Source organism: Anser cygnoides, chromosome 6, assembly GCF_040182565.1.
Source record: "Anser cygnoides isolate HZ-2024a breed goose chromosome 6, Taihu_goose_T2T_genome, whole genome shotgun sequence".
In the NCBI taxonomy this organism is placed as follows: Eukaryota; Metazoa; Chordata; class Aves; order Anseriformes; family Anatidae; genus Anser; species Anser cygnoides.
The window spans coordinates 14073304-14099416 of NC_089878.1; the positions used below are offsets into that span (position 1 = coordinate 14073304).

At 45.6% G+C, this 26113-nt stretch overlaps 1 protein-coding gene across 1 annotated transcript in view; it reads right to left on the minus strand.

Moving 5' to 3' along the window:
* The window catches only part of ALS2 (alsin Rho guanine nucleotide exchange factor ALS2), a 170557-nt gene that overhangs the window by 112431 nt on the left and 32013 nt on the right, over nt 1-26113 (minus strand). Inside the window, exon 2 of the mRNA XM_048047088.2 lies at nt 7268-7392. The gene's annotated coding sequence lies outside the window, so the exon portion shown is untranslated. The remainder of the gene's footprint in view (nt 1-7267; nt 7393-26113) is intronic.

Here is a 26113-nt window from a genome sequence, read left to right on the forward strand (position 1 = left end):
CAACAAATTTTAGCTCCTCAAATTTGTGGCTAGTATCTAAAAACAGTCTGGCAGCAAACAGCAGGGCAGAAAGGTCTGCCCACACAGTGTGTGTCTTGTAAATGAAACAACTGGGATCTCCCCAAACTAGAAAATACATCAGCAACATGTACCAAGGTTCAGCGTCTCACCAATGCCACTGCCACGTGGCACCTAAAACCCTCGCCTTCAGATACAGAACCTGCGGTTCAGCCTTGGGGTGCTGAGGGAGCGGAGAAAACACTCAGCAAAGCAAGGCTGGTTCCCAAACGGCACTGAGCAACTTTTAAGCAGGTAACAATTAGAAGGCTAACAGGTGCTGTAGGGATCTGCTGCAGACAAAAAGAGAGAAGGCTACACTACACACAGATGTAGTCTCAGTAGTAAAGTGCTCATCAAGGAGAAGGGTTCCCTTCTTCTCATCTGCTGCTCCCTACTTTTATTCCTGCTCCTGTTTCCCAGCTCATCCTTTCACAGCGAGCCATATCTAGCCCTCAGGCTACCTGCCAGCAGGCCATTCTCATTCACAAGGAGCTAAAGAGAAGGCACAAAGGCGGCCAGTCAGAGGCATATTAACCAGGCCTCGCAGACAGCAAGTTCCTTTCTGCCCTCCCTGAGTCCATTCAGGGCACAGATTCTTGCTATGCAGAGAAAGACCTTGGATATTTCAAAGCAGAAAAGGCATCTGTGCTTGCCTTTGTCTGGGGATTTAAGCACCAGTTACGTGTTTGTCCCAGAAGATTTAGTCAACAAGAGATTTAGTGAACAAAGAAACACAAGCCAACCTGGACCAGCATGGGCTGGAAGGAAGGCAGCTCAGGTTTCCAAGGCGGTTATGTCGGAAGCCATCATTAGATGCTGCAAAGTGCTCTCCGAGTTTCATGCTGAAGCTGAACTCCATACAATCAATGCCAGTTGTTCCATCAGTTTCAGTAAGATACTCGTCAGGCCCTTTGACAGTAAACTGTAAATTGGTACCAGTTCTCCCTTCCTGAATGCAGCTGATGCTCTTTTTCCCTTCTAATAACACAGGTTCCCACTTTCTGATGGATGTTGGAATGACAGCAGTGTTCTGATGGCAACTGGGCTGCAGGAAAACTTAACAAAAGATAAAATAGGCAAAGCTTGCTTTCCACAATGATTACTCACAAGTGAGTTGCTCAGACTGCGGACTTCCAGCTGCCAGGAAGCTACAGTGGGTGTGATTCCCTCTGCCAGGCAACATCACTTACAGAAGCACCTGTACTTGGTACTGAAGGTACTGAAGATGAGTAGGGTGTTATTATCAAGCTATCCCACCCAAAATGGTTGGTTTTGAGCATCCTTTCAGGACACTTAGGCTATAGCCATACTGTCTTTTTTACACCACACCATGGAGCAGTCTGGGTCCTTGCTTCCCAAGGCAGGCTGTCTGGAAGGTGCAGAATGCCTCAGTACCCTACTCTCTGACTTCCCTGCCAAAAGAAATGCCTGATACCAGAGTCTGGGTTCAAACGATGCATACAATACGACTCCTTGGGGTTGGAAGGCTGGAGTGGAATAGTTTGGATGCTCCAAGTCACCCAGACCACGAAGAGGTAAAAGCAATGTTCTTTGCTTGAGCTGAAGAAGCACAGGAACAAATGCTCAGCCATTCTCCGGCTTCCCTACAGCACAGAGAGCTGGAAATTCAGTCAGATCTCCACTTTTGGACGAGAAATCTTTAGGGTGGTGCACTACAGCGGTTGATCTAATAGTGCTTGACACTGGCAAGAGGTGCTGTGGGGCTGACAAGAAAAGAAGGACACAAAACATAAAAGGAAACATTTTATATCACCTCTATAAAATCCAACCATTCCTGGCTTCCCAGAACAGCTTTTTTGGACCTAGCTGTGATAAGGAGTAGTTTGCAGAGTCATCTCGAGACCATTAAATGACACTAGGATTCAGGAAAATGCTTTAAACAGACACCTTCCCTGTAAAATCTATCAGCTTCCATTTCGGACACTGAGCTCCTTCCTCAGGGCTTTCTCAGAACATTTTCTGTGCCTGACTTTCCTGGCAGTCTCCAGGATTTAGGCACCAGCCCCATTACAAGTGCCTTAATTCCTGTGACTTGATAATCCCAGCCACCGTGCACATGTTTGCAGTGTTCATACAGCATTGAAAAACACACATTACACCGACAAATCAGCTACATACACAGCTGGTATCTGAGTACTTTTGAGCCAGGAGGACTGGGCAGCCTGCGTTAGAAAGGTCTTGGAAGAAGACCCTCGCATCTATTTAAATCCTTTCTGCACAGCTCCAGAGGCCTCGAATTCCATCAGGAGCTACTTCCTCTCATGTGGTTCTGAGTTTCACACTTCACGATGAGAGTTTGGCTGGTGCTCAGTGAGTTGGACAGAAGGGTGCGTGAAATGGCTCAGCCTTCAAGCCAAAGCATTCAGTAAGCACAGAGTAGCTAATAAGGATTTAACCATATAATTCAAGGCTATTTGGCTTCTCAAAGCAGTTAGCCACTCTGTAGTTTAGAAGCCACTAACTGATGTGTTAATCTCTTAATATGAGCAGGCCTCAAAACCTTTTGCATAGACCAGCTCTGTGCTGGTCCTGGGCTCTTCTCTTCCTCAGGGCACGTGTCTGCCGATGCGCCTCGCACCAGGAAGAACTAAGAGCAGACTTAGCAGAGTGCCAAATGCCGCGGCCAGAGAAGAAGCTGGTCACCAACAGTCATGATGCAACTCGCATGGGAGCTGGCAGGGCCCAGCTGCTGTGCCAGCTGCTGAACAAACCCTCTTCACTTCCTGCCCCTGTGCCGCCGCCTCCCACACGCTGCTCTTACAAGGGCTGCATTGCTGCATCACACACTTCATCCTGTGCTTTGAAAGTCCGGGCTAATTGAGTGACAAAGTCATTCTGCCTTGCATCTCAGCAGAAGATTTTACTCTAAACATCCTTTCATCTCCTGACCTTCTCCTCTCTGCCCTTCTCGAGGCCTGGCTATGCCAAGGCCCAGAGGGGCACACAAAGGGACAGCTGAACCCTTCCAAAGGCACCTACTTGGGGTGCTGTCCCAGCCTCAGCCTCACCAATGCTGTTGGTACTTAGGGAATTCCTGGTTGGGAACCCAGGGAGGGAACTGCCAGCGTAGCCAGGCTCTCTGGGCAGTGTCCAGCCCCTCCACAAACGCTATGCCATGCGAGAGCCTGCACTAGTGCGCTTACAGCACTCTTCTTCAGATGACAAACTCCTCTCGTTCCACAAGCAAGATCTACGTTACAACTGCTTTGACTTACGCTGTTCCCCAAAGGCTCAAAAATTAGGATTAGGGCTCTCTTGCACAAACACTGCAAAAACATGACCCAGCAAGGTCCCTGCCCTTGCCTGCTTCCAGCTTGAACACACTGTAAGACAAGGGTGGAACAAGAAGTGGAGATGGGAAGGATAAGGCTTCCAGGAATCAGATAATGTTACTCAGGCTGGACATGGTGATGAGTGCTACATGAATCACCTATCCGACTGCTTCGTTCTGATGAAGCAATTTCTTAGAGACAAAAAGAGTAGTAGAACTTAATACATATATATATATATATTTTAAATAAAAATGTACATAAGGGGAACCTAGTGTGGTCTGTAGGTACATTAGCCCCCATATTTCGTATTAATGCTAGTTTTGCCAGAACAGTAGATTGGTCTCTCTTACACTGCTTTGCTTTCACAAACTTTAAGTTTTTTCCTTCCTATCACATTTGCACAATCCACACTGCTGGTCCTGCAGTCTCTTCTGCCAAATGTGGCTGGACTTGATGATCTCAAAGGTCTTTTCCAACCTAAATGACTCTATGATTCTGTGACTCTATAGGCTCACAGGGAAGACAGACAAAAAGCAGGAGAATTGTATAGCCATCATAATTCCCACTGATGGATGCCCAAGTATTGTCTCCTTAGAAAACACTTCTCCCCTTCTATTTGGCCCAAATATCCTCTCCCTCCTCCCACAATCTCCTATTCTCATCCGTTCAGGAGAGTACAGTCCGTTAGTACAGTTTCCCACAAAAAAGCACAAACAAGCAACATCTGAGACACTTTGCAGTTACGCTGCCACTGATTAAATACATGGTGTTTTCCCTCTATAACACACAGATAATTTCAGCAAGTGATTTTTTTTTGCTAGAACTGCTGAAGTGGACTGTTACATTCACACTCAAAGTGGGTGATTCTTCTCTGCCTCCCCAGAATCTCCCTATCTTAAACAGATGCTTTCTTTCACCACCTCTACCCTAACCAGTGCAATCCACGCCACAAGCAATCCTCCTAGATATTCACATCTGTTCTACTATGTTTCCAGAGCAGAGGGGGAACCTCTGCTTGGGCAGTGTATAACACACTGCAGCAGAAAATGGCCAGCATGTCACGTACCTTTGAACAGTGCAGCGCTTAAAGCTTCTCCACACGAGATGAAGAAGGGCTGGTGCCATGCTTCTTCCTATGCTCAACACTGAAGTCAAGTAATGTTATACTACTACAACCTGTATGATGGTCCCAAAAGGGAAAGCTAGATGAACTATTAGACATGATTATGAAGTACTGTAAACACTGTGTTAATTCCACACAATAAGTGCCTTCATTTCCAATGAAGACATTCTAGATTTTACCCCTTTATGGATCTCTGTGAAGAAGAGCATGAGATAAATGCAAGTATAAACTGCAACGTAACTTTATATTTGTTTTATATTAATTGCATACATATGTATGTACACACACATCCATGTTTAAAAGCTTGCGATGCTAAATATTAGAGAAAGAACCAACCAATGCATAGAAATTATTGTTCTCTTGCAATGCAGCTAATTATCATCAGGTGAAATGCAAAGATTCTTTTCATTAGCTTATACCCTTCTGGAATGGTGATTTTAGTCTAAAAAGCAATGACAGGCTCTGTTTTGAGGGTATAAGGGCTACTTTGCTCCTCAGACTTTATTCTGTGTAAGCATCCAAAAGGAAACCATCTGGTCTGAAAGATGGCTATGCTATCAATTACCTGTGAGGGTGCATTTTCAAGTGAAATGATATCCTTTCAAGGTTTGGCTAGTTTGTTGACAACTTTACCAGTGGAGAATTTTCTTTTAGGTTTCGTCAGTGTGTAAAATTGCAAGACTGAGTATTTGTGAAATAACTAAATTTAAAGGGTCAAACAGGAAAGAGAAAGGCAAGCTGGCTAGAAACTGTACTATAAATTGCATACATTGTTCTGCCAGACATCACCAACTGGGAGCTATTTAAATCTCTGGATAAGTAAAGAGAAAACACCAGTAGAGAAAGAGATGTCACAGATAAATGTGTGGTGTGCAAAAGTCAATAGGACACATGGGTGAAGTAACAGGGAAAAAGCAGAAATACGGATTCTGCTCCTACTTGCAGCACAGCAAACTACTCAGACACAATGAGCGCGAGTAGCAGTGCAGCCTATGGGTGCAGCAGCACAGAGTTAGTCCCTCTCTTCAAAACACAACCAGCCTTGGCTCTGGCATCTGGAGTAACAGCTGACTGATGTCAGGTAAAAGAGTATTGCATCCATAGTATTGACAGCTGATGTCACGACATCTCTGCTCTTCTCTTCCCAAGGACTGGGGAGGCAAAGTATGATGGATGAGTACAGCTGGTTTAGCAGGGCTAGGTAACACTTTCAGAAAAAAAAAAAGGCAAGTTTGAGATCAGGAGTCAACTTTGCATGATCCCCAGGGTGCCATACGTGACTGCTGGGAATTCTCCATTGTTGCTAATATACAGACAACATAGCAGTGAATACCTGCCTCTACTAGTAAAATAAATACGGCCTCCTGGCATGAAGGTAGAAGGATTCCTGGAAAGTGTTCAGCTGAGAGGAAGCAGCCAGTTCTCAAGGTGTGTTTCTGATCTCTCCCAACTTCTGCCAGCGTTAAGCCCATTTCAAAACACATTTCTCAGTTTGGGCTTGGGCCTCCCATTTACTATGTGATTGATTTTACATCTTTACAAAACATTGTCATGAGGCTAATTTCCTGGACAGATAATTGCTGCATTCCTTCAGTTCCTCCAGTTAGAATAAACTTTTTCAAACTTACAGTAATTCTGATCTCTTTTGGGGTTGTTTGTCACCATGCAACACAGTATTCAAAACATATCCACAGCCAAACGCTTCCATCTGAAATGAGTAACCTGATTTTTAGCTAATATTTGTATTCCTACGCTCCACACATCTAAGGAATTCCATTAAAACTGATTGATATTATTGCCATCCTGTTCACCACCAACTGTACGCTCCAGCTGTAGCTCAGTTCCTCCAAAGAAGGGTGAAAACAACAAGCGTAAATATCAGTTGCAAGCATTTAAAGGAGCCAGGAAACTGATAACTACCTCTACTGACTGATACATGTCTATACTTGCAGCTATTAGTTACAGCTGTTCCTGATTCTTATGTCCCGGAAGAACTGTATTGCTGCCATCTCCTCTGAGAAGTCCTGAACAAGACATCTGCATCTTGATAAATTCCATTAAACCTTCTGTGATCTACCAAGCATTTTACCTGAGACCTTGCTGCAGACATACACATAGCTTCATGCCAGGATTAACCATTCACTCCACCCAGATCTTGCAAGTATGAAGGAAAGGTTCTGCCTGAAGATCTCTTCCTTTGAGCACAGTTGGCTATGTAACTCAGAACTGTCCCCAGAATATGAAGCTACATCTGGCTTTAGGGCTTTGAAACAAAAACACTGCAGCCACCTAAGATGCTGACCTCATGTGATTACTGTTCAGGCTCTAAAATGTTCAAAGAATTGCAAGCTTTGTGCTTGCAAGCTTTATGCTGGATTGGTTACTTTTGATTCATGACACTGTCTTTATAAGAATCAGATTTAATCTCTACTTTTGCAGCCAGAATAACTCAGGGAAAAACATATCATCACTTCAGTTGTGTGTTCATGGCTGATTTGGATCAAATCAGTCTTAGGTGCGGAGTAAGCAAAACAGCAAAAATTACCATATTCCCACCCTAGCAATGTCCTCAAGTTCCCAAGGACTGAGGTGTGCTTATTGCCCATGCTCATGCAGAGCCTCTCCCATGAGCTTTTCTGCCATTCTACCACGGGCTTTGTGCCACCAGCTATTGTTCACTATGAAATGTGGGCTCCCAGCAAGACCGTTTGGGCTGATCATCTGTCCCCCACCACAAGTACCCTATTCAACCCGTACACCAGATCTGGTCCGTACAGCAGCCAGCACTGACCTTCGCAGCGTGATGAGACCCGGCACCCACACAGCAGGCAGGAAACACAGACTCCTGGTCTGACACCAACTTTGCAGATCACCTTGGGGAAGCCACGTCGTTCCTCCTTGCTCAAGTTTTCCCAGCTGTAAGATATGGATAAAAATGTTCTTTGAAGTCTATCCAGATCCTTTGATAAAGGACAAAGATTTTAAAACATTATTCTTGACTGCACACTCTTCAGGACACGAATTGCGTCTTTGGCATGGGAAATCCTCTAGCACACCGCAAGTGCTAGCACTGCCCCAAAGAGAAAACAACAAAACTCTGCATCAGCTTATCATTACAGGCACTGGAAAAATACACTTCGGTTGCTGATACACTCTCAGATTTTGGCAAGTCTGTGTGTTATTTCTGAACACAGTCGCAAATTGCTTTGAGTTCAAAGAATTATTCAGCACTGCTCAGGGTTATCTAGGAGGCAAGCCAACCTCCGGCTGTATCACCCCCTGTCCTTGGGAGTATTTCTCTGGTTTGATCTGAAGCTGAGTGGATTGTGAAGACACACAGCTGGGTTTCTGGACATCATCTAGTATTCCACAAGCTCTGATCAATGTATTTTACTTGCCAGGGAGAGTTTTAATTTTCTTATTTAGAAGAATGAATTCATGTCATGAGTATTTACATTGGCTCTGGGCAATCATTTTTTTTTGTTCTCCTCTGTTCCCTTAAAGATCATATAATAATCGTTCTAAAGCACTGATGGTCGACGGAGCATGCACAGCCCCAGCTCAGAGCAGGGAGGGTCCTTCTTATGTCACTGCTGTCAACTTAGGACAAAAACTGCGATGAATAGGAAAAAATAAATAAATCTTTTGTTTTCAAAGCTAAATAGCCAAAAATGCAGCTAGAAAAGTTCCATAAAGGTTTAGGTTTCAGCAACTTATAGCAGAAACAAAGCTGATTCCTCCTCTTGCTGTGCCCCCTGACCTCAGAGTTTTATATGTCACTGCCTAGAAGGCCTCTAGTCACGGCAGCCTCTGTGCACGGCTTTCCCAGGACTTTCAGGGTTTTCCTCAGGGGATGCTTGAGTTGGGGAAAAAAGGGCTTTAGCACCAGCCTTCGATTTAAAATAGCAGGGGGAGTTTACTAATTAATATTCATGAGGAGGGAACAGTCTGCTTTTTGTTACCGCTGCCGTTTCCCATGCAAGGTGGGTTGAGAGGGAGGAATACATTACGAAACATATCCTACTGTCACAAGTGCCACCACCTTTAGAGATACAGAAAATCAGGAGCCTAAGCGGAGCTCAAATGGTAAATATTTAACAGGGAGAGGACTTGCCTCCACTTTCTGCCTGTATATATTAAACTCATTATTTCATTTTAACAAGGGAACTGTGTTTTCCTGAGCTCTCTATCCCCACCCCCGCCCCCCGTTTAAATTCTGGGCCTAAGTGGGTAGTTCCCAACGTGCTATAAATCCCCTCCACCCCTAACACAATTGCATGTATTGCTCTGTTTGCTTGGTTTTCAAAGTCACTGCTAACTCTCCTTCTCTAGCTGGAAATGTTACTGCTATTCACTGGGGCACAATGAAGAGCAGACTGCTTCCCTCACACTTGTACCAAGAAAATTCAGGGATAAATCAGTCATTTTCATACCAGTGTAAAGCTGCTATACCAAACAAGTGTGAATGAGGCAAAGCTTTTCCAGTGCAGCTCCAGATCTGGGGTTCCTGTGGTCTGTGGGCATTCAGCTCAAAATATTCTGCCTCTCACTTCCAAAAGCACAGAGCGTGGTTCCCCCCCCCCGACTTCCTCATTCCTTCTGGCATCCAAACGGGTATCTGAGTTCAGGGATCCCAGAACCAGAAGCGATTTCTGGAAATTACACTTAAGGGTCCAAAACCTCTCCTGTGAGGATGAGCAAAGGACTCCTTAAATTCTGTGCAATCACTGGGAAAATACACCGGTTCATTTGGCAAAGTCAGCTGTTATTTAATAATGCCTTAGAGATAAGAGAGAGCTGCTAAGAGCTGCATTACCCACCTCCATCTCTGACACCAGCAGTGGATTCAGAGAGGAACTGAGAGACCGCTCCAACATACGTGGAGCACCAAATTGATGTAAGCACCCATGACCCTATAATAGCAAGGTAGGAGCGAAGTAGCTGAGGAGACACCAAATTGATGTGAGCACTCATGACCCTCTAATAGCAAGGCAGGAGCGAAGTAGCTGAGGAGACACCCAAAAGAATTACCATTTGACATCTGTGCTGAGTGGAACAAACTGCGCTGGCAGAACCACGCTCCTGTTGACACCTTTTCTTCTTACCTCCACAGAACACCAGAGTCTTGGTGGACCAAAAACGGAAAAGCAGGTGGTCTGTGAAGGAACCCACCTATCAGGGAGGGCAACAAGGGCTTTGCTCTGCTGGCAGGGCCTGGGGCCAGTCTGGGGCTGCATGCACTGTGATCCCAGCCCAACCTCACTATGTTGACAGATGTCCTTAGACTAACAGCAGTTGAATGGATTGGTACAGCCAGCTTCACCTGGGGGAGGAGGGAAGAAGGGAGGGATGGCACAAGGAAGGACAGAAGAAAGAAACAGCTGGTCTCACTCACAGCAGCTGTCCCTTCCCCAAAGGCCCTGCACCATTGCAGTATCCCTCTATTCCTACAAGATCAAGCTAGGAACGTTTGCCAGTGGAAACATCCTGGGTCCGCACTTTTACAGAGGCAAAACCACAAGGTAGCTGTACCAACTGAAGTAGTTTCGCTTGCGTAGTGCCTGCTCCTTGCAAACAGAAACATGCTACTTCGGCACAGGACATCTACTACTGGGAGAAGATTCACTTCCACTGCTAGGGTAACAAAACTGCTGTAGTAGTGCAGATAAAGAAGATGACGGGGTGACTCCCAGCCACTCCAGCAGTGCATCAGGGTGGAGGCACTGCCTGTTGCAGAAAGGTTCGTGGTTAGGTGCTTACACGGCAGCTCTGCAGATGCTGCTCAGTTTGGCTGTCTCCTAAAAATTGCTCATAGCTGTGTATCACAGCTAGACCACAAAGCTGTGACTGCTGAAACCAGAGAGGCGAGGTTAAGGTTTGGCTTCAGGATGGCATGAAGCATGAGCAGACACTGCATGGAGATATGAGTAGGTGGTCTCACTGCGTTAGCCAAGGCAAAGGGAAAGCTGAGGCTTTCTGAACATGGCCGAGCAGAGGAGGGTAGCATGCCCCTCGTGCCACCTCCCTCACCTAGGCTGTGGCATGCTCTCAGCCCACACAGAGCAGGCTTCGCTGGAGCTCTGGCTTTGAAGAAGTATGCCTGACTCCGAGCCGATTGTGAATGCAGAGCATGACCCATTTTAAACAGGTAGGCCAAGAAAACCTCCATCTCTCTGCCTTTAGGGACCTGTTTCAGAATACAGAAGACTTACCTTGAAAATATTTTCCATACTGTTTGATGTTGTGGAACCGTCAGTGGGAACACTGAGAGCATTAGAAGCCTGGGTGGCTTATTGATTTGTTCTAGTTTTATTAAATTGGCTAAAGTTCATTCACTAGTCTTCCTTCCCTGAACTCAAATACCTATTCTGAATGCTGTCTTGAGAGGGGCAAACAGGAAAGAAAAAAAAAATGACTTGAAAGTTGAAAAATTATCTGAAGAAACCTGTGATGTGAAAATGGACTTCATAAAAAGTATATACTATTTGTATCACTAACATAGTCTTTTGGGTTCAATATTTCTGGCTACTAAAATTCTAGAAAAAACTGTTTGCATGTGTCTGATATTCCTCATGAACGTGTGTGTGTGTACAGAGGAATAAAGACTCAAAGAGAAAAAGCCTCCCAACTACATTAATTTTTCTTTTGTCAACCAAAGAAATGAATGAAAACTTAAGACTACTGCCCTTTCTGTGAGCAAGAAAGATGAGAATTACATTCCTGGTAACCTATACCCATGAAGTAATGACAGACAAATTAAATGGCTGAGGTCACACAAGACCAGTCCAGACCTTTCCCCTTCCCCCAACAGTAAGATTAGACACCCTGGGAGATTTCCAAGGAACTTTACAAATTGAAGTAGAAGTTGTGAAAATCACCAGTATTCAGCATCCCAGAGAAGGAAGCCAGGGTGCAAACTGCTCAGGTCTGACTGAAGAAGTGCAGAGGAAGACGAGGGGCAGCGCTGGCACTGTCAGGTCCTAGGGTATCTCCCGGTGCAGGTGGGAACTGCTGCCAAATGGGCTTGGGTCAGGCTGCAGAAAACAGGAGACTGGGGTATAACACATAAATGTCTCCTTGGATCTAATTCCAGATTTATCCACACTGATGTGATGCAGAGATAAAACTTCACAGAAGTCAAAAGAGCTACATCTGTGCAGACAGGTGTGAGACCTGAATCTAATCCCTCTCTTTGCTTCTTCTATTACTGAAACATGAATTCATTTCCATGTTACTAATCCTGATACTTAACTTTTGTTATGGTATCATTTAGCAATCAGGAGAGATTTGGAGACTTCTTTTCTCAAAAAACAAACAAACAAACAAAAAAAAAAAACAGCCTTTCTCCACCACCTCTGTTTCCTAGGAAAATCACCACAGATTTCATGTGCTGCAGCTTTACATTTTTTCTCTGAAAAATACTGATAAAACAGCTTACTTCCCCACAGCAGATCATTTAAAGGCACAAGTAGGTTAAAATTCGTAATTCTTCCTGCTGTCTAATTCTGGATATATTATAAGATGCATTTGTACTTGAATGAAATCTTTTTAAAAAATCATTAATTGAAGCTGTCTGGCTCTGTCATTCTGCCCTCCCATTCTCCACCCAATGAATCAGTAAATTGTAACAAGAGAATCTGGCCAAACAAGTTCCTAATTCAAACGCCATCTTATGGACAAAGAAGTCTTTGAAAATAGTATCCGTCATCTGGCTCCTTGCGATGGAGCGGAAAGTTGTGTTTTTACTTTTCATGGAATTCATCTCTGCCTTCAGCACTGTCAAATGTCGAGTGCGGTACAGTACGAGAGGGGAATTCAGTGAAAGGAGAGAGCAGGGGGAGGCCTCTGCTAAGGCAGCCCGGGGCAAGCAATTTCCTGCCAGTTAACACACGGCTACTGATAATATTTCTCCCACGAAAAGAGATCCAAATAGGGAGAAATTTTATACCAATTGATTCCAGGTTACCGATAGAGCTTCCTTTTCTAAGTCCTAGTCTTCTGCTCACTGAAATAAGCGGTAGGGGGTCTTGGAGTGCACGAGGCAAGCTTTTCTGATCACCGAAATGCAATGACTGGCAGAAGAGTCCCACGTCCTGACAGAGTGAGACTGCAGCAGCATCAGCCTCTGACGCTGAGCGTGCAACTCGTCACGGCTACGTCTGTGCGGGCGTCACTGAGCGGTACTTCTCCCTGCAAGCTGCGTCTGCACTCACAGCCAACGCTGCACAGTTCAGTCACTCATCTGGGGGAAGCGGATTCAGAGTTAAGCACTGTTCTATCCACAGTAGTAAGATAAACAAACAAATAACATCATTCCAACTGCTAGAAATCTATAAAACTGATTTCAAATGTGTCTAATAAATTTGTTATAAAGCAACTTACTCCTTGCATGTGTGGTATGTTCAGGTTTTTTGCTTCTACTTTTTTCCTGCTGGAGTACCTGAGAGAAACAAGAGCCTGAGGGAACTGGAATAAAAGACATTTGTTCTAAGTATAAATGCACGGGGCCTTCTGTGTGAGGAGACCGGAGCCTTTGCCTTTACTCTCCTGCATCTTGTAGCCTCTTTGAGGAGGCTGGTGGGAAGAGGTTAAAGGTTGCCTAGAGCTGCCAGTAAGAGTGAAAAATGGTGGACAGTGCCCCTGTTCTTGACTGCAAGTTCCTTTATTTCCTTTTGTCATGGCAATACCTTCCCAGGGAAGGCCTGAATGTTGCAAATTAGTGTTCCAACTTATCTTTCTAATTACCTCTTCAGGTGTAACAGTGAGACAGCTGCTTGCGTGAACAAAAGAAATTGCTCAGTAGTGCCTGTGCATCAGCATCCGTCACAAACATACTTAAGCTTATAAAGTATCTGGTTGTTATTAAAAAAAAAAAAAAACAGTCACTGAATTTCCCCCGTTTCTTGGTGAAGTAAAGACCTTGCCCTGACAACTTCAGACCGGTACAGAAAGTCCTGGGAAGAGATCTCACCTTATAGTAACATTTCTGAAGATGGTACAATTAGGAGAACAGCTGATAAAATCAGATGTATGAGCTGAGCTTGAAGAAACAGGAAGTGTGCATTACTAAAAATGAGACAGACGGAACTAAATGCCTGATTTCAGGGAGGGGAGGCTAACTTCTGCCAGAGGTGCCTGAAATAAGAGCTGCAGCTTTTATTTCCCACCACGTTTCTCAGGCACAAAAGAGAACTCCCTCTGATGGGAAAGGATGCAAAGGGAAACAACCTGATTTTGGTGACCACGCACAAAAAGGGTCGAAGGAAAAACGTTCAGTCCTTGTGCTCGTTCAGAATAGAAGCCCGAGAAACCTGAAACGAATTCCCAGCCATGCCGTCATCTGTCACGCACTCAGGCTGCCTATGAGAACCTGGCTTTTCTTGGGAAAGGGGGTGCTGCCGTGAAGACTCCTTCCACGTGTAAAGAAGCTGTGGCGTTCTGCAAGAATTTTCACCAATAAAGAACTGAAGCGACTCAAAAGACAAGACAAAAGATAATAGACCATTGTTCGGGACTGTGTTTGTAATCACAGACAATACACCTTGAGGCAGGATACCAAACCCATCCTGACAGATGATGGTCCAGGAAGAGAGATTAGGTTAACCCAGCCAAGGCTGACCTAAGCAAGCTGGTAAATCCAGCAGGCACTCGAACCAAGGCATGAGAATCTGATGCAAAGCCTACTGTAGTGGAAATATCTTGCATGGAACACCATTAGAGCAGACTGAGCTCTTAGTAACAACAAAAATGCACACACACGCACAGATACATGCCTTTACGTGGGATTTGTGGCTGGACAAAGGTCGTTGTGAAGCCACACGCAGGTATGGAACGTGAGCTGCAGCAAGGTGAGAGAGCTCAGCACAGTGGATAAAGGGCTGTCTAGGTAAAATTGGAATTGTTGAGTATCTGGATCTAGCTAGAAATGCTGACTCATTAAAAATTAGCCCTCAAGCTTTTTTGTGAATCTGGCTATGAAAATGTATGAATTTTCATTTTCAGCACTGAATGGAAAATCCTGTCACTAAGAAACTGGTTTCAGAAATATAAAACCTGAAATAGTACATTTAAAAAAAAAAGAATAATAATAATAAAAAAGAATTAAAAAAAAAGAACTAACCAAAACAGCTTTTACATTTAGGTAACAGATACAGGGAAAACATCTATTTCTTTACTTTATTTGCATTCCAGTGGGTGTTCCTACATCAGCGTTGTGGTCCAGAGCAGTAGTAAAGGCTTGAAGCAAATACAAATTTCCTGAGTACCCACACTTAGTAGGAACTGGTTTGCTTTGCAGAGTGGTTTTGGTGTGCACCAGCTCGATTCCTTCTGGCTGCTAAGCCAGAACTGCTGTGGATACAAGCTAATGAGCTCCACTCCGTAACTGGTTTGAGTCAATGCCTGGTCCTTTGGGCAGCTTCAAAACACATCTTCGGGGTTTAAGCCATTCATGTGAGCATCTAGTCCAAAGTTAAACTCCCAAACCGTCAACAGTGCATGTATAGGGGTCTCAGCACCAAGTAGCTTCAATCTACCAATCCATCCACGTCGCAAAAATTACTTTAGACGCTGTCTAACTGACTCAAAATATGCCAAGTGTTTATTATTCCCTAATGAAGGGCTGCAGATATGTGATTCCAGCTCAGAGCAAATGATCACAGACAAACTATACTAAATAAATCAGTGTTTATGCCAAGTCACAGGGAACAGTGCAGCAGATTAGGCACTCATTAGAGATTAATCTCCAAGCTATGCACTGAACAAAGAACAGATGTGATACAAAAGTTTTCACTTAAACCCACAAGGTTCTGGTCATATTATGACAACGGCTAATGCATTCTTCGTGGCTTTTTATGTTTAGCTTATCCTGAATAATGTTAGTAAAATTACAGCTTCCCTGTGTGTTCCCTGTTTGTTTGATGGTTGAACATTATCGTCTTGCCACAGAATAAGAAGGAAAAGGTAAAATTCAAAGTGCTTTCAAAAGTTCATTTCAAAATCACCCATGGAGAGCTCTTTGATGGGCGCTGGTGTTGCGGCATCAGAAGTAATTCAGACACCTGATCGAGTTCATTCAAGTCCATGCTCAGATAAAGAAGTTGTTTTTCCTCTCCCTCTCACACCCTAGACTTAAAGTCACTTGTCAATGTCAGACCTTACAGATTAAAAGTAAAAGCCTCTGCATCAGAAACAGACTGTTTTTCTAGAAGGCAGAGAACGTTTTTCAACTACTATTACATATAAGGGATAAGAAAGACATCCTGAAAGATTCAGACAGCTTCAGACATTAATAGAAAATACTGCAAATATTTCTTCAGCTAATACGTCGCTTTTCATCATACGCTTGCTATATTGTATGTTTATACAGCTCAAGCATATATGGTCACATCGTAAGAACAGAGCTGATGCTCACACTTGGAATTTTCTTTCCTCTCTTGTGTATAAGATTTTCCCACTTGCTAAAAGCTAAATTCTACTGAAGATGACCTATATTTACTGCACCATTACGTGGTATCTTCCCTAGCAGGCTGCTCTCAGGAGGCTGGGATGTTACATACCACAGATGGAGATACACACAGGTTTATATTCTAGATTTCAGCAGATTCATTTCAGTGACACAGGGCAACAGAACGGCAGCCAGGTAAGAATCCCATTAAAAGTAAATTACTTGAAGGAGAAAAGGGAATCCTGCTTTTCCTGGCAGTTTCAGGATATGACCCTATTAAGCTATATAAAGTCACTTAAATTAAGTGCGACTCGTATATTAATGTCTTGATACTAAAGGGCCTTGCCCTGTTTAGCACAGAAAAGCTGTACATCCAGGTGATTTTAACTAGGGCAGCAGGCGCTTTGCATGTAGTGGGCTCATCCTGGGACCGGCAAGACCATGTGAAAATGGACTTCTGGAGACAAAATGAAACTTTTACACCAGGAACTGCCCTCCCCATGTAAGGTAATTAAAGTAGGTACATTCTGAATACCAATTTTACGGAATGATGCAGGTCTTGCCTTGTTCCAATTCCATGTACTTCGATAAGAGGGTGGGGATCTGACTACACATGTTGGCTACTATAGGGCATCTGCAGTGAACTGCTGCTCCATCTCTTCCAGTCCCCAATTACCTCCACCCTGCTTACAGAGAGGAAAAATTGAGAAATAAAAGGCCCCGTTTCCATTGCCTTAATGTAATTACTAAGCAGCAGGTTCATGAGCTAAGAGGAGCCATCTGCCAGGGAAGCAAAGCAGAGGATGGGTGAATGAGACAGGTACAAAATGAGGCCAGACAAAAATTCCCCAGAAAGTAATATTTAAACCCAAAGGCAGCAGTGCAGGGAGATTAAGTGAAACAGGGAAGACAAAATGCTTTTTCCAGCCTGGCTTATGACTAATCTGAGTCTTGAAATATGCCTTTTGCCTGTCTTTGAGAGACCAAGGCACTGCGTGCCTCAGGGCCGTGCTGCCCACCACCACGTGAGGGGTCCAGGTGAGAGGCCCCTTTGCAGCACTCCGTCAGGGTGGCAGCCAGGGCTCCCCAGCTCTTCTCACCCTGGCTCCAGGCAGCAGCCACGAAGTCCTGGCCTGGCTGGCAGATCCATAGGTGTTCATCCAAGTCACCGTGTTAACACAAAGCCCCAGCTGCAGTCTGCAGTTCTAATGTGGGAGAGTAGTGACTTCCACAACAATTTAAAACAGGGAATTCTTCTTTGGCACATCTCCCGGTAGTTTTTTAAATTTGGGTGGGCTTGTAATGGTGCAGCTTACCTGGGGGGACACAAACCGCTAGCAGGGCATTCTGGTCCTGGGATGGGCTCTACCCCTCCTAGACAGCAGCTAGGGCTTCGGGGAGCCTGTAGTAAGGCACCCACCTCCAGGCAGACTAATTGCCATGCAGGGCCCGCAGGCTAGATGCAGGTAGAGAGGGAGCTGAAACCACTGATTTTCTTGGATTGTTCCATTTGCAATTTCAGCAGCTGTTCCATAGCTCAAGCAGATCTCCTTTGGTGCCTTCCAACCAAACGGCTGCGAGCCCTAGCTGGGAGCCCAGGACAGCCAACAGCTTTTTTTTACATCCTTCTTGTTTGGGAAAGTTTGAGAGCAGGATGGTTGGCCTCATCTGATCTCCTGGCTACATGGGATGGGCTGTGTTCAGTGAGAGAATTCAGATTATCCCAGATATAAAGGCAGAATTGAATGCAAAGACATCAAACTGCTACACACAGATTTGCCACTAAGCACACATGGTGAATTAAGAGAAGATTAGAAACTGGGAAAGGAGACAATGTGGAGTGGAACGAGTACTTCAAATGTTGATCCTGTGGAGAACTTCACACTAATTACTTTTGAGAAACACTGGGAATGAAAGGCTGCCTCAATATGCTAACATTACTCACAGCAACGTGTGGTTTTAGATGCCACACCATTCATCTTCTGCCTGATCTCTCCACATCTTGCAGACATCCAGCGGACAGATTAGAGCACGGCTAACACGTCTGGGTTTAATTGGGCATGCCCTCTTATGCCCACAGATTTTGTCTGGGAGGAAGGGATAATCGCAGGACTTTCTTTACCTTTGTGTGGGATTTCTGGGAGTCCAGTGGCCCAGCTGGAAGTACTGTGTGGCAGCAACCCCCAGGCTACTCCATGTCCAGAATCCCCAGACATTTCTATAGCATCTGTACTGATCAGCTGCAATCTGCAAGTGAGTCCAACACTTCCGAGAAGTGTCAAAGGGGCTGATGGTACACGTTGGAATCAGCTGTGAAGCCAGGGCAGAGTAAATTCAACATTTCCCGAAGCACTAGGTTTGCGGTGCACGTGCAGACCATCTGTACAATGCACAGATGATCTTCCAGCATCACCTTGCTATGTTTTTTTCTCCACAATAGCTTTGCGAACATTTCTGCCCACAGTTCTCCAGAAAGAAGTATGGCAGCTATGGTAAAAAAAAAAGAGCCCAAGGAAAAAGATCTGATACAAACCCTGACCACCATTTCTGCTGTAATTAGCAAGGTATTTCTGAACCTGGCTCTGATCAGCTGCAATGTTACCAAACATGGACCCAGCAGGGTTAGAAGTCCCAGTCTAGAGATCCCATGCTGGCACCATGCAACTGAGCTGTTGGTATGAAGAGAGAAAAAATATCCTGTGAATGTGTCTGAGGGGGTGGGGGTGTTCAGCTGCTGGATAGGAACAGAAAGGAAAGGTTATTAAGTTTTCCTTTCACTAGAAAGTAAAATGTGACAGAATCTGACTTCTGGTGGACATCAGGGTGAAAAGGAAGATGCAGCTAAACCTTTCTAGCCTCTTCCTTGCTTCTGAAATAACTCAAAAAACTATTTAGAGAGAAAAAGAACTACAGTACTTTTAATCATCACCAGCAGGTCTTTAACCTCACAGGAAACAGAAAAGGAAGGACAGACTGTAAAATATCCAGACAGACTAAAGGTCATTCTTCTTTCCCTTGGGATGAAACATTGCAAGTCGCCTTCAGGACAAATATGCATCTGCTATATACACTCTGTCACACAGAACATCCACATCTCTTCACTGTCACTCGATAGTGGCACACCAAGTTTACATTTCAAAATGGAGATAGGCATGGCAAAGGTGAGCGAGCTACAAGGTAGACATAGAAAAAAAACAAGGCACTTCCTCCCAGTAACAGAAGGATCAACCCAAGTCAGATATATTTAGCGGACACATAGTTAAAATAAAGTGCACTCTATCAGAAAGTTTTCCTGTGAAGCTTGTGTTAGAGATGGGAATTTGGACTGATGAAGCAGCCCAGTGCTCTAAGAGCAGAAAATGCTTCCTAGATATCTTCAGCTCTTCCCCTCGCCGGTTTTGGGCAGTTCACAAAGCCTGAGGGGCAGACAAAACCAGCACAGAGCTAACTGGGCCAGCTGGGGTGGAAACAGGAGGCTGAGGGTCAACCAAGTATTTGCCAGCCCTGCCACATCTCTTTGCTGGGGCAAACTTCTCTGACCCACTCTCCTCTGTGCTACTCTGCCGCCTTTCCCAGGCCACCGAGCCACCTGGGGAACCCACTTTTCATAGCTTGGAGCATGAAAAAGGGAGATTTTCATTTCCAGCTCTTTGAGCCTCCAGAAAAAGGGTGGAGATGGGCCTTCCAGCAACACACTGCTGCTGCTAATGAGAAGGCAGAGGGGGAGCTGTGGGCAGGAGGGAGGAGGCTGAACACACGCTGAACACTCGGATGCTTCTTGCTGCAGTGCCTCAGGATCTGCTGCTCGCTCTCATGTGCTGGCAAATTGCTTAAGTAGCAGGCAAAGAGAAACACCCTGCAAAGCTTTCCTTAAATGGGTTATTATCAATGAACTTACTCTTTGGTAATAACATTTAAGGGCAAAGGACAGGAAATTACTGTGTGGAAGCATGAAATGACCCAAACCAGTCAAGCACGCTGTGCTCCCTAGCGCAGGGTGAACTTTTACACCCTCCATGCCAAGCCCTGTGCAGAGGCATGCGGGGAAGCGGGCAGAATCGGCTCACACCACACACGTGCATATGGAAAAGCAATGATAAGCTCATTTCTCAAACCTGTCTAAATAATGCTCGAAATCTTTGAGTCTTGACTTAGCTTACTCGCCCGTCATACAAACATTTCAAAATAGAAAGAATCAGAAATGCCCCTTTCCTTGCCAGATGCTGGAAGCTGCACATTTCTTGCTGTTCTCCACCCAGCAGTCCTGCCACGGTCAAATGACAGGACTCACCTGCACACCAGGAGAGAAGAAAAGCGTGGGCAGGTACAAAGAGGTGAGTCAGAAGGGAACCAGCCAGGAGAGCCACTGGCAGAAGCTGACATGAGCAGCCAAGCACAGGGCCAGATGCTCCGTCACAGGCATGAATATCCTGTACAGAGGCACTGCTCTCTGCCAGCGCTCTCCCCATCCCGTGCAGTTGCAGCCACTTCTGCGAAGGGCATCCACCATCAAGGCAGCCATGTCGGGCAGTTTGGGGTCAGCTGTTCAGGTGAGCCCAAACAGCTGGGCAAAACAGCAAAACCCATTTAACACCTCACTGTCACAGAGCACAGAAGTCAACTCCCTCCTCCTGTTGCTCCCATCCTGCAGCATCACGGCTTAGGTAGGTTCATTTTCTGAGGGCTTCTTGTATGGGCTGGGCCAGGAGAAGGGAGAGATGTGGAGGGGCTGCCCTTCTGTAAGGAGCAAGGGGCTGGGGTGGCCCAGCACCCCCTGCCCCACTGCAGCCTCCCTGGGAGCCACAGGCTCAGTGGCTGCAGGGACGGTGGTGTCACAGCGCCCATCCTTTTTAAATGCTGGCACTGCTGTCCCAGCACCGGCCTTTGCTGAGAACTGGCACCGAAGTTGTTAACTCTCCCTTAGGGGAAAGCAAGATGGGATTTCACATCTTGAGGAGGCCAGGCTTTCAGCAGCCACACCACAGAAGGTGGGGAACACAAATCCCCTTAGAGCCTGAATTGCAGCCACACTGAACAGCTTGAGCTGCAGAGGGGCCAGAGGAATCTCTCACTGCTCCACACCCTGTAAATCCTTTGCTAATTGCTTTATTGCTGTTATTTGTGAAGATAAAGGAAAAGGATTAATTAACTAAGAGAAAAGAGCACACATCTCCCTTGATGGGCTTCATTAATTGATACGGGAGAGAGAAAAATCAATTAACAAATTCCTTTGCCTTCCTGATCAGTCTGGAAACAGAGCCCTGGCACTTTTTTGTTTGGGACTGTGAATGGTAAAAACGAGCCTGCTCCCCTAGCCAGCTGCGAGGGATTCATTCATCAGTTTGCAGCAAACATCCTTAAACAGGGTGGTGCAAAGGCTGTCCTTCGCAGATGCTCTGCAATTCTATGACAACGGGCAGCGACGTGACAATGTCAGCGAGGTGATGCTTCTGGGCACCAACTCTCTCATTTGGATGCTTCACGCTCAGGAGAGCTACTTGATTGCAGCGAGACAATACAGCTCTAAAAATAATTATAACACAGGCTCTGGTGTCCCCTGACACTTTAAGCTAGTACATGATTTTCTGCAACGTATGAGAAGCAGCAAAAGCAAGCATGTATAGGGAATACTATATATTGCATGGATTAGTATCATTCTTTATGTTTTCTTGAACCTTTATACAAATTCGGAGCTAGACGCAGACACAAGAATCTACCCAAGATTCCTTTCACGTGGTGTATTAGTTGAAGGAAATGAATAGTCCCCAGGGATAAGGCCTCAGAGGGAAGGAAGTGTTTGATGAATGAGGTTAGAAAGGTCTCAGTGTAGCTGTGTCATGTCTCGGTAAGGGCTTCTACAGAGAAGAATGATAGTGGTTTCCATTGCCTACACAAACAGGGGAGGATATTCAGCAGCTGTGTTGCAATGTATAAAAAACAAACAAACAACAACAACCCTCAAAAATCCAACTCACCCCATTTCTACAGTTTCATCTAAAAGCAACTGGAGTAAGCCAGATGTAATATATTCAATTGTTCAAGCACTATAAATCACTACTCTGTGCTAAAAACACAGATGGGGGGAGAGCTGTAGTTATCAGCTGGGAATTACACAATTTGAATCTGATGTCTTGGACAGCAATTCTTAAGTTTCACTGTCACCGTCTCCCAGGGATGAAATTAGTGAATAAAGGAGAAAAAGAGAGCACAGGCATTGAAACAGAGAAAAAACTGCAGAAGAGGGACAGAGCAAGCTAATAAATAAAACAAGAGCCTGAAGGGAAGAGCTGCTTTGTCAGAATATAAATATTTCCCTTCCCCTTTTATCTTTAATGTGGTGCGAGGAGCTTATTAAGGGGAAGTGTAGCTCTGTCCCTGGAGTCCATCCACATAACCATGTAGGGAGCTCAGCCCAATGCAACCAGCATAGCCACTCACACAGCAACTCTCCTCTGCTGGAAACAAACGTAACGTACCAAGCAATAAAAGGGAAAGCGGGAACCCGTAGCGGTCATTACAGCTCTTATCTTGCTGGCCCTACTGCTGCTTTATGCTTTCCATTACTCGGCGGCAGCACAGGCAGGGGCCCAGGCCGGGGAGCTCTGCTCTCCTTGGCTCCGAGCTGCAGCACTGCCTGCGTGAGCCGTGTCCTGCCAGTGCTGCTCCTCCGCAGGGAGAAACCGATGGGACGGTTTGCAACGAAGCCAAATGTTATTTTGGGATGAATAAAAAGAGGGAGGGAGGTGAGTAAACAGGGAAATGCTGACGAGGGAGTCCTTTGGTCTCCCCCATATTACAGCACGGCACGCTCCCCACACAGGACGCGCTGCGCCCCGAGCACGAAGCCTGTCCTTGTAACTGCGCGGCTCCCCGGTGCCGCTGGACCTCACCTTCCCCCCGTGCTGCGCCGAGAGAACAGCGAGCCTCGAGGGAAGGTTATGAATTAACGGCTCCTCTCCTCAGAGACCTGCTTGCCGCTAATGACTTGGTTCCCCTTCCCAGCGCTGGCACCAGCACCTCCGCGCTGGCCCTTCAAGATGTTCGACCATATGGCTGCACAAAGCTGCGCCATCCGTCAAAGCGTCCAAGGCAGGAAGGGGTACAGTTTCAAATTGCTGCCAGCAGATTCCTTCCCACTATTTCCCTTGCCTGAGCTGTCACAGATACAGGTGTCAACCTGGCTCCTTTACTGCCTCACTCTTTTCATCTACCCTTGGGAAAAAAAAAAAAAAGAGAGAGAAAAAGAAAAGCTTTGCATTTCCTCTGCTCAGGCCTTAAATTGGAAAAATGAAGGGAATTCATTGTTGGTGCTTGCTGATCCCTCCACCCCTACTGTTGCACCACTGTGGCCCTTTGAGCATGACAAAATGAGCTCCCCAGGCTTGATTATGCAAGCGACTAATTCCTCCTGGAGTCAAGGGGGTGCCTGTGCTCACTGGCTATACAATTTGGGTATAAAAAACAAAGCTTTTGTTTTTGCTTCTGTTTATAAACACTTGGAATTTTTGCATTAAAAATGGACCTGATTTTTCTTTTAACTGTATGCTCACGAATAGGAAAAGAATGTCATGTACTCCTGAAAAATCCTTTTTTCAAGTATTTTCAGAAGAAAATGTTGGGATTATTTACATTTTGGGTCATCCCCACACACATACAATGCTTCCACAGGAGCTCCCACCCCAAGTACTGTTTTTTATCATGTTTGAAAAAGAGATTACCTTAAATACCACCAATAAATTTAATTTTCTTTAAAAAATTTCAACAATTATTTTCAAAAGTGATTTTGATAAAAATATAGTTTAAAGGGTATTCATAATCAAATCAATACTTTTAAAGACGAACAAAAGCAATAATGAAGTTTCATATAACCCTCATACTGGTTCAGGGATTTTGTTTTTAGCTGGCCCTGTTAGGAAACAAGCCCTTTGACCCCAGGGAATCCATCTAGCAAAATACCACTTGTGCTGGTTCCCAGCTGCCCACCTTCAGTTCCAGCTCGTGAGCAGCTTCCCTTGGGTGGCTCGGTGCCCCTGAAGAAGCTCAGAAGCAGCCTGGGACCCCTCCACGCCCCTCTGTCCCTCGTGGTAGGTACCCAGAATCTGAGAGCATCTTAAAGGGAGAACCAGCCCTGCTTTAAAAAACAAACAAACAAAACCCAGCTTTCAGATAGCCAACTTGAAAGCTGGGGACTAGATGTTAGGCAGCTGCTCAGGTTTTTTCAGAGAGCCCAAACTCACAGTATCTGCATAACATCCCAACAGCAGCTCCTATAGACTTTACTCCTAAGGAGCTGACCCTTGCGGCCAGGGGGAGTGTAGAGTCACACACACCGATGAAATCAGACGGCTGTAGCAACTCTCAGCCCTTCGTAGAGCCCTGCCACCATCAGCACTGCTGCCCCTCACGGAGGGATGCCTGGGCCAAAAAGTACCACTGCTCCAGGAACCACTGGGGTTGCAGGCTGATGGAGTGAAGCTGAGCCGTGCCAATTGTGAAGCGCTCAAATACAGCAGGCTACTAGCTGGGCCCCTCCCTCCAAGGGCTCTGAGCCTTGCCGGTGTCCTTGTGCTGGAGGCAGGGGTCGCGGGGCACGGGGCAGGATGGGCTGGGGACAGCAACCTCTTCAGCCGCCCGGCCTTCCGCAGCCTGCTTCACGACAGCGCCCTTCTCTACCGCAGCGAGACTTTGCATGAAGAAATTTCGCTGGGCAAAAAATGTCTTTATTGTTAGGTCTACGAAAGCAGGAAGGATCACACTGCACATAGATAACAGTAACAATAATAACACCACCACATATCAGAGGCCTGTTGTCTCCCTACCCAGGAGCCACGGGCACTACGCTGACTGTGCCACCCAGAGATGGGGCTCCCCTTCAAATTCCCATTTGAAGCACCAGACCACAGATCCCCAACCTTAACAAAATGCCATCAGCACCCACAGGAGGTCTCCAGGATTTGCACTCCACCACCAATGCACTGTGTGGGACAACTCTGAAATGCTGCAGGAGGACTCATCTGCTTTGCCCAGAAACTTGTTATTTTCATCTCAGCCCTCCTCTTCCTGTGTTACACAGCCCCACAACAGCCTTTACAAAAAATAAACTGGTAGGAGTTTGGCAAAGACACCAGCACTAACGTCTCTGCTTCTGCAACTGTACTTTCACAGCAATCAGCAGCTGGAATTTCAGTTTTCCCCAGGCAAAACGCTGCGCCTACGGCAGCACAGGCCTGGGGCACAGGGGCAAGCAGGAGAGTGCCACCAACCATGCTCTGAGCACCACTTGGCACACTGCAGGTCTTGCCTTGATGCTTGCTCCTCAGGGCTCCAGCACGTGCGGCCAGACACCGCACGGTTACAAGGCCCCTAGCCCACCTCGGGAAGAAAGCAGTAACCTGCCACTGTTGCACGTTTTCTTCAGAACCTGATTTATTTATTTTTTTCTGTGACTTGTAACTTCCACTCCAGGCAAAACCATCAAACCCATTTGTAAAAAAATCTTGAGCAGCACAGATTTTGAACATTTTGGAGTCCTATGGTATTTACGCTTTCAGAAATATCTTGTGTCCTTATAATTTTAAAACACTCCTGTTTTTTACAATGGCTAGTGGATACTCCAGCATATTGTGGTGTGGTTTCCTCCCTCTTGAAAAACACAGAATAAACATGAGTGAGTTGGTCACTAAAACCATAGCTTTACTGTACACGTGTAGCAGCTGACCAAAACATGCTTTTAGGGCTAGGTATCAGGTCAGTAAGTTAGAGCTGTCAAAAGAAAATCATCTCATGCTAACAACGAGGTACTGCAGGAGTCCCAAAGCAAACTGAGTTCAGTTCCACTCGTGCAAACAAAGCAAATGAGAAATACAGAGTTAAAACCTGAGCTTGGGTGCTGTATGTCTCCCCTGAAGGGGCTGAGAGTTTGCAGTTATCTCTAACTCAAAGGGATGATCTGTGGGAGCAATGAGAGCAGGACCTGCTATTTTTAGAAGTCAGGAGTGAAACAGTCTACCACATCAAGCACGTAAGAATTTGGCAGCAAATTAGGATTTGAGAGCTCTGAGTACCTCCCCAGACTGAGCCTGTGGATTACAAAAGATCGTAACCATGTCCTCAGCCATGAACATTCCCGTAGTGTTTTACACCTTTTTTTAAAAAATGCAGCGATTGAGAGAAAAACACTAGATATAGATA